We start from the raw sequence: 10,204 nt of genomic DNA on the forward strand, positions 1-10,204 counted from the left end.
ATGCCCAGGAATAACCTAACCAAAAAGTTAAGGATCTGGACTCTGAAAACTATAGAACACTTATGAAAGAAACTGAGGAAGACACAAAGAAATGGAAAAACATTCCATGATCATGGATTGGAAGAACAAATATTGTTAAAATGTCTATGCTGCCCAAAGCTATCTGCACATTCAGGGCAATCCCTATCAAAATACCCTCAGCATTTTTCACAGAGCTGGAACAATCCTAACATTTGTATGGAACCAAAGAACATTCCAAATAGCCAAAGTAATGTTGAAAAAGAAAACCAAATCTGGAGGCATCACAGTTCCAGACTTCAAGTTGTATTAAAAAGTTGTAATCATCAAGACAGTATAGTACTGGCACAAAAACAGACACACAGATCAGTAGAACAGAAGAGAGAACCCAGAAATGGACTCTCAAGTCTATGGTCAACCAATGTTTGACAAAGCAGGAAAGAATATCCAATGGAAAAAAGAGTTTCTAAAGCAAATTGTGTTGGGGAAAACTGGACAGTAACCTGCAAAATGATGAAACTGGACCACTTTTGTTATGCCATACATGAAAATAAACCCAAAATGGATCAAAGACCTAAATGTGAGACAGGAATCCATCAAATTCCTTGAGGAGAACATAGGCAGCAATCTCTTTGACCTCAGCCACAGCAGCTTCCTACTATACATGTCTCCAGAGGCAAGGGAAACAAAAGCAAAAATGAATTATTGGAACTTCATCAGGATAAAAAGCTTTTGCACAGCAAAGGAAACAGTCAACAAAACTAAAAGGCAACCTATGGAATGGGAGAAGATATTTGCAAATGACTTATCAGATAACAAGTTAGTATCCAAAATCTATAAAGAACTTATCAAACTCAACACCCCAAAAAACAAAAAATTCCAATCAAGAAGTGGGCAGAAGACATGAACATTTCTCCAAAGAAGACATACAAATGGCCAACAGACACATGAAAAAATGTTCAACATCACTCAACATCAGGGAAATACAAATCAAAACCACAATGAGATACCACCTTACCAGTCAGAATGGCTAAAATTAACAACTCAGGAAAAAACAGATGTTGGTGAGGATGTAGAGAAAGGGGAAATTATTACACTGTTGGTGGGAATGCAAACTGGTGGAGCTGTTCTGGAAAACTGTATGGATGTTCCTCAAAAAGTTAAAAATAGAACTACCCTATGACCTAGCAGTTGCACTACTGGGTATTTATCCAAAGGATACAAACATAGTGATTTGAAGGGGTACATGTGACCTAGCAGTTGCACTACTGGGTATTTATCCAAAGGATACAAACATAGTGATTTGAAGGGGTACATGCACCCCAATGTTTATAGCAGCAATGTCCACAATAGTCAAAATATGGAAAGAGCCCAGATGTCCATCAACAGATGAATGGATAAAGAAGATGTGGTATACACACACACACACACACACACACACACACACAGACACACACACAGGAATATTACTCAGCCATCAAAAAGAATGAAATCTTGCCATTTGCAAAAACACGTATGGAACTAGATGATTTTATGCTAAGTGAAGTAAGTCAGTCAGAGAAAGACAGATACCATATGATTTCACTCATATGTGGAATTTAAGAAACAAAACAGATGAACAGAGGGGAAGGGAAAGAAAAATAAAATAATATGAAAATAGAGAGGGATGCAAACCCTAAGAGACTCTTAACTCTAGGAAACAAACTGAGGGTTGCTGGAGGGCAGGTGGGTAGGGGATGGGGTAATTGTATGGTGGGAATTAAAGTGGGCACTTGATGTAATGAGCACTGGGTGTTATATGCAACTGATGAATCACTAAACTCTACCCCTGAAACTAATAATATAATATATATTAAGCAAATTAAATTTAAATAATTTAAAAAAAACAAACATTGATTTTAATTTATTATCACAGAAACTTTCATTAGTTGTTTGTACTATGCAATGACTTAAAAAGCTAGTTTTTCTGAAAATATTATGCTAAGAGTTTAGGCTTGGTGGTATATTATTCAGAGTAAATATATGAATAAATTAATGAGAATGTTGTATATCTGTGTGCCAGTTTTTCTCCCATGTTTCATGATTTTATAGCAATTTGTACTTAAATTTCTCCTTTTCTTTGATACTTAAGCTACCATTACTTTGCTGTATTAAGGAATATAATTAAGACTATTTTCTTTCATAGAAGTTTATCTTAATAATTTTATCATATACCAGATTTATATTTACAAGTGAAAATGTATTTCTTTGTTCCAGTAAAATTTTATGAAAATGATTACTATTTTACTGTATCTGAAATATATAAAATTGTGCCTTCTCTATGTTCAAATATATGTTAAGTAACATGCTAAACGAATTTAAGTTCATCACAGAAAACTCACTTTAGAAAGACCGTAATACAATTGGACATAATCTAAAGTGTTGGTGAGCATTGTACTGCCCTCTCCCCAATTTTTAACAATTTATAAAATTATCAAATTTAAATATAGTTGAGCTCAATTAAGTGAAGTAATCATTTAAGATACCGCAGAAATTCATCTTTTAAAAAATTCCATTAAGAGTAAGCATTCTAGAGGGGAGGGGGTCGGGAGGATGGGTTAGCCTGGTGATGGGTATTAAAGAGGGCACGTGCTGAATGGAGCACTGGGTGTTATACGCAAACAATGAATCATGGATCACTACATCAAGAACTAATGATGTAATGTATGGTGATTAATATAACATAATAAAAAAAATTCCATTAAGAGGAATCATGGAATACCTTCCGTCTTCCACTTACAAGTGAAGAAATCACCTCAGAGAATTTGGGGGAAGGGTCAAGTTCAGGTAAATATATACCGATGTTTTTGATGTTTCAAAACAAGATTGGGTACAGGTCTGTGTTAAAAAAAAGAAGAAGGTAGTAGGAAAGATAAAATGAAGGGGGGGAAATTGGAGGGGGAGACGAACCATGAGAGACTATGGACTCTGAGAAACAAACTGAGTGTTCTAGAGGGGAGGAGGTTGGGGGATGTGTTAGCCTGGTGATGGGTATTAAAGAGGACATGTATTGAATGGAGCACTGGGCGTTATACACAAACAATGACTCATGGAACACTACATCAAAAACTAATGATGTAATGTATGGTGATTAATATAACAAAATTTAAAAAAACATAAAAAAATTTAGAAAAACAAGATTGGACTGTGTGAACGGCATGACCATTAGACCTCTGCTGAGAAGTCAACTCAAAACAAAATTATGAAGTTGTAAAATATTGTTTCCTAAAAATGTTGTATACTCTTTTGGTAGCTCAAAACATGGTTTAGAAATTGAGCATATCTCTGCCAAAGTGGCTCAGATCCCTCAGACTCAAGAGTCAGATATTCTGTTCTTACACATAGGATTTTAAACAGTCAAGTTTCTATCTATAATTTTATAAAAACATGGTTTTTCAGCACTATGTCTTTCTGTTAATTAATTAAAGCAGTTTTACAGGTTCACACAGAACATAAAATTGAAAGAAGTTACCCAAGAAGTAGACAAGGACTTAACTTGAACTCAAGAAATGTGGGTTTTGCCAACAACCTCATTTATAATAACTTCAAATAGGACCAAGTGTTATCAGTACTTAAATATTCAATATAGTTTAAAATATATGAGAAAATTTAATTGACTTAAAAAATGAAGATATTAGTTAAATATAACTAAATTTATAAATAGAATATGTAATTTGTATGTAAGATTATCTTGAAAACTTATGGAAAAGCCTTTTAAATTATTTTTACATGTAATCTTAAGAAGTTGAATAATAATTTCATAGCACAGATAGGCACATATACTTAAACAAAAGCAAAAACAAAAAACAAAGGCTACCATAAAGGAAAACCAGAGCTTATTAACAGGAATTCGGGAAGATAAACCTCCCTAGATTTTATCCAGAAATTCCTATTTTCTGTGGAGTTTCCAAGCTTATTAGATTAAAAACTTCTTTGGTTCTCTTACCATCTTTTGCCTGAGTTCTTAAAGCTTGCTCTTCCAATGTGCAAAACTGACACCTTATGTGTTTTATGTATTACAATCAGATATAGGAGAATACTAGATTTCGAACAGGAGATGCTAGCTTAGTTTTCTGTAGCTATATCATAAACATGAAAGAAAAATAACAAGAAAATGTGGCATTGAGATATGCTCAAGATATTTATTTTGGAAAGCTAAATTATTGCTTGTATACTGTTGCTGAGACATAATTCAAGAGCTAGATGAAATATGTATTCTTGAAGCTGATTCAGCAGGCTGATACTAGCAGAAAGTAGATTGGGTAGGAGATATTTATGAAAAAACCTCTTCTCTACTCCTGAGACAGCAGGTGACAAGAATGCTACAAAAGTTTTGTTCTTTGTCCTGCCATTGGTGGGAGTATAAAAAAAGAATTGCTTTCCATCATTTGTCAGCAGCTACCCCGGACCATTTAGAGACTTAGGAAGGGGGCTTACCAAGTTTACATCTCAAGGAATCAACCCCATTCTGCCTGATTGTTGTAAAACATGCATTTTAATATTTTAATATAATGAAATGAGCGTCTGTTTTCTAAATTAAGAAAAAATAATAATATATTCTCCTCATCCACATAAACTAATACAGTAGAAATGGTTATGGTTTAGCTGTTAACATTCTGGTTGTACAAAATTATCAACAATAAAATTATTTCACAAACAATATTTTCAAAGATAGCTTTTTTTTTTTAAGATTTTATTTATTTATCTGACAGAGAGAGAGAGAGAGCGAGAGCCAGAACACAAGCAGGGGGAGTGGGAGATGGAGAAGCAGGCTTCTCACCGATCAGGGAGCCTGATGTGGGGCTTGATCCTAGGACCCTGAGCCGAAGGCAGATGCTTAAGACTGAGCCACCCAGGTGCCCCTCAAAGATTGCTTTCAATTCACTTCAAGGATTCCTAAAATTCTAGTGTGAAACTGTATAGACAAGAGGTCAGCCATGTTTTTCTGTAAAGGCTGGATAGTAAATATTTTAGGTTTTGTGTGCCATACAATGTCTGTCACAAGTACCCAACTCTGCTGTTGCAGTGAAAAAAACCCAAAACCAAACCAAACCAAACCAAACAAAAACTGTAGGCAATAGGTACACAGATGTTCCAATAAAGCTATTTACAAAAATGGGTGAAGGGCCTGAAATAGCATGCAGGCCATATTTTGTTGATCTTGATCTAGGTGACTGATCGGGATGTTGGCATTGGAAATATATTCCCTGAGTTCTTGGAATTTCAGAACAGGATGTATATAGTCTTTATATTAGAGAGATGAGTTGAATATAAAACACTTGACCCATTCTTTTAATGACCTTCTTAGAAGTAGGTCTCTATCTTCGCAGACATTAAAAATTGTGAGAACCCCATATCAGCTTGATCTTACAATTTATTTATAAAAGGAAACTTTTTTTAAGATTTTATTTATTTATTTGAAAGAGAGAGTTGCAGCGAGAGAGGGAACACAAGCAGGGGGAGTGGGAGAGGGAGAAGCAGGCTTCCCGCTGAACAGGGAGCTTGATGCGGGGCTCGATCCCAGGACCCTGGGATCAGGACCCCAGCAGAAGGCAGACGCTTAATGACTGAACCACCCAGGGTCCCCTAAAGGGAAACTTTTATGAGAGTTGACTAAAAGTTGGACAGCACACAAAATAGAAACCAGAAACTGACCAGGACAACCAGAATGTCTGGTTATTCACTTTAAAGTAACTTGAAATAACTTGATCTTTTACTGAGATGGCCAAAGAATTTTTTCTTTTTATCGAAAAAAAAATACTTTATATGTATAAAGATATGCTGCTCTTCTGGGCCAAGTTTTACAGGAATACAGTGTGTGTGTGTAAAATGTATTAACTGGACACCAATAGTCTCTATTATTTTAGGAATTATTTTTGGTTTATATTTTTGAATATTCATTCTGTTCTGGTGTTTTGGTTATTTTTTTTCAGGGATTTCAAATGAGTAGGTTGCATTTTCTTTGTCAGTTTTCCCTATTGATTGTTTTCTTTCTATGTCTTTCTATATTCTTTTGATATTATTTGTCATTCATTTTGGTTACAGTTTCCATTTCAACCTTCATGTACTTCATTGTACATCTTTTGCACCTAGATTCATTTTGTTCTGGCAAGTTCATCTCATCTGCTATTTGGACATAGTCCCCTGTTATCTGGTCGTGTTTTCCCTGTGTGCTTATGGAATCCCTTCCCTCTTTACAATCTTTCTTCATAGTTATAATTGCCTCATTGAGGTAATTAAAAAAAACATTGGACATGTGGGTCACAAATTTTTTGTGTCACATTTTTCTGGGTGAATTTCTCTTCACCTTCAGCAATACTTTGCTGCTTTTTCAAATCTATTTTTCTTCTTTCTCCTTTGCATTTTTTTTCTTATTAATAGTATCTTTGAATAGAAATAATCTTCATGCTTTTTTTTTCTCATTTGCATCTAAGGTGAATCTTCCCATATCAGCAATAATAAAGAATTCTGAGATGTGTGTGAAGGACCAGTGTAGGTTGTTCAGTTTCTCTGTGATCTCATGGGCTCCCTCCTGTGTGGCTAAAATAAGAGATAGTTTCTTCACTAATGGTGCTTCCATGTGGCCATGTTTCTCAGATCCTAACCTAACTCAGTATAGCTTTTACCAAGGGCTTTGAATTTCCTCATGTACTTCACCATTGACTGATGAACATCAGGGGATACTACCCCTGCTTTCAAAGGAGGAATTTTCTCTTTAAAAAAAAAAAAAAAGGAGCTTCTTAAATATGCCACCTCTATGCTTCCGAGGCACTTTGCTCATTCCTTCCCACTCTCTCTATAGGTCTAGCTTTATTTCTCTCTCCTTTGCTTACCTGATACTGTAACCAAACTAACATGAGTCTGTTCCTTGGTGAGTTACAGACAGAGACTACACCAGACTACACATAAAATAAACTTTATTTGCAACAAATAAGGAGATCGTGGAGAATAACTTCCAAAGGTGTGACTCCCTGAGCAGGGATGAGTAGGTTTCTTTTTTTTTAAGTTTAGGATGAATATTCAAAAAAGGGAGTTTTGTCATCACATGTAAAGGCGGGCATAAAGCTGCACAGGTATACTTAGAAAACATGCCTCTACGTGCATCCTAGGTTCTGTTAATGAAACTTGTATTCCCCCTAGTGTGAAGACTTCAACATTATAAGGAAGCAGAGGTAAGTGTTGGACAAAGGGGAAGGGCTCTGGGTGTGCTTCAAGAGCCAGTATAAACTGGATGGTGTCTTGGAGCTTTTTATCTCAGGTAAGAAATGTGGGGTCTTGCTTATTTTTGAAACAGAACCAGTTGTTTTACCACTGATTTATTGCCTCTGATATGGTTAGGCTATTTCCTGGCCTGGTAGAGACTGTTAGTTTTTGCATTCCCTTTATTTTCTTAAATCATTTTGCATTTCTTTATAATTTGACACCTCCTAGGAAGATCTGCAAGAAGTGTGCTTGGGCAAATAGAGCCTGTAAGGCATAGGTCAAGGAAAATAGCTGCGGGCTTAAAATGACTTCTATTTCTTTTTCTGGGACCCTTAATTCTTTTTGCTTATAGTACCTATAACCCCCGCCTGTTTGTGGTCAGCCCTGTTCATAAGCAATTCACACTCAAGACTGGGCCATCTCCTACTGGATGTGAATGTTTGTTATAATTTCTAAGATCTGCTCTATGTCTTGCCTAGTCTCACTGAATCTACTTTACTTCATCAGGTTTCTCTGGCAATTCTGCTGTATTTAGGTATTCTTGGCCACATACATATAAGGTACCTGTACTTGTTAGTTCTTTTTAAAAATGTCCTTGAACAAAAAATAGGTTTTGAGACAGTAGAAAAAAAAAATATATATATATATATAATATAGGAAAAAATACATATATTGTTCTCTGCCTCTGGTTCCTGGCACAGAGCTCTTAAAACCCTTGTAATTTCCTAAGTGATAAGAGCACTAGGAGCAACTTTTCTTCTAATGTTTGATCTTTGACCCAGCCTCCTGACACAGGGTTCGTAAATCCCTTGGAGTTTCCTCAGTGATAGGAATGTCTTTTGTTCTAATGAGATGACTTTGGATGGGCCCTTGGTTGGGGACTGTACACCAAAAAGATCAAACCATAATTAGAAGCTTGGAAACTTCAGCCCTACCCCTGTCTTCCAGAGAGGGCAGAGGGGCTGGAAATTAAGTTAATGACTGATCATGCCTACATGAGGAAGCCTCTATAAAAATCCCAAAAATATAGGGTTCAGAGAGCTTCCAGCTCGGTGAACACAGCCACAATGGGAGGGTGATGCACCCCAGTTCCACAGGGACAGAGCTCTTTGCCGTGGAACCTCCCAGACCTGGCTTTATGTACCTCTTCATCTGGCTATTCATCTTTATCCTTTATCATATCCTTTAATACACTGGTCAATGTAAGTACATATTTCCCTGAGTTCTATGAGCCTTTCTAGCAAATTAATCAAACCTGAGGAGGGAATCTTGGGAAACTTTGGTTTATAGCCCATTGGTCAGAAGCATAGGTAGCAAACCAGACTTGGGATTTGCATCTGAAGTAAGGTAAGGGCAGTCTTGAGGGAGTGAGACCTTAGCCGGTGGGAGCTGATAGAGGTAGATAGGGTCAGAACTGAGGTGAATTGTAGAATACCCAGCTGGTGTCAGAGAATTGCTCGGTGTGGGGAAACCCCCCTACATATTTGGTGACCAGCTGTGAAGTGTTCTGTGTAGTAAAGAAGACACAGGAGGTGGGAAACTGAAGGTTTTTTGTGTTTGTTTGTTTGGTGTGTGTATGTGTGTGTGTGTGTGTGTGTTTTAATGCAGTTTTGTAGGTTTTTCTTTGTTTAATTGTTTTGAATCTCTTCATTGCACACTCTGGTTTTGAAGGAAGAAACAGTTCAATTTGGAAGTAGGATGTTGCAATTCTCTTATCAGAAAGGGGAGTCATTCCTCTTCATATCCTAGAAATCAATACTATAATATTTTATCTGTTTTAAGATATATTTTTACATTTTAATATTTCTAAAATCTGGATGCATCTTACACTTGGCAATATCTTAAATAATTATAAGCATTTTTTATTTCTTGTTGGTATATGAAATAATGATGTTTTGCATTAGATTCAATATAATATAGTAAGCATAAAATTTGTAAGTTTACAATAAATATTGAATGAATGAACCAATGAATGAATGAATAATTTAGTTCTATTGAGCCTTACAAAAATCCTTTTAGGGTTTGGTAGTTATAAGCACCCATATTTAAGAGTTGAATAAACAAAAAGTAATCCTGGTATCACAGTTAATGTCTGTCTCTTGGAAATATGAAAATAAAATCATCTGACTTTAAATAGGAAGAGACAAACTACGCCTTTCTTTTTTTTCAAACATTAGTAACATAAAGGGTGTTAAAAAGAAAACCATGGACCCAAAATTGTGTCACTTAAACCAAGTCTCCAAACTGGAGTTTGATATTTACTTGCAGTTCCAACCTTCCCCAGAAATGTAATCTTAACTGGTCAGTCAGAAACTTTCTCGTAAGCACTGATGAGGTACTCCGTCATGTGGGCCCTCTAGATCCAACCCCTTGCTCCCTACCCCCAAGAAGATGAAGTAATCTTCTGAATGAGTCTCCCTGCACTGCCTCCTAAGAGAGAATGTCAATGCTTGAAACAATTCTTTCTTTTCTTTTGCTAATGAAACAAACCCATTTTTGTATAACTCCTGAAACAAACCCATTTTTGTATAACTCCTGGGAGCCTCTCTCTACTTACCAGATGGGATGCTGCCCAATTTATGAATTACTTAATAAAACCAATTAGATCTTTAAATTTACTCAGTTGGATTTTTGGCTTTTAACGAGGTTATGTGGACACAGTAGAGTTCTTGGGGTTCTATTAATGAAGATCATGCTCCACTCTTGTGAAATTTGCAGCATGAAAACAACATTCCATTAACTCAGATAAAAATATGAAAATATGAGCATCAGAATCACTGGTCCAGAAATGGGTCTCCCCAAAGTAGAAACCAAATTAATATAGAGTTATTATTGCACACGCATACATGCTTCCTTAAATGAAACATGGGTGTAAAACAGAATAATGCAATTCAAACAAGTCCACATTCATGGGGTTTGAAGAAAGGAGAAGCGAAAAAGTAGG

The sequence above is a fragment of the Callorhinus ursinus genome, unplaced genomic scaffold (assembly GCF_003265705.2).
Source record: "Callorhinus ursinus isolate GAN/ISIS: 27379988/994484 unplaced genomic scaffold, GSC_fseal_2.0 scaffold9, whole genome shotgun sequence".
NCBI classification, from domain to species: domain Eukaryota; kingdom Metazoa; phylum Chordata; class Mammalia; order Carnivora; family Otariidae; genus Callorhinus; species Callorhinus ursinus.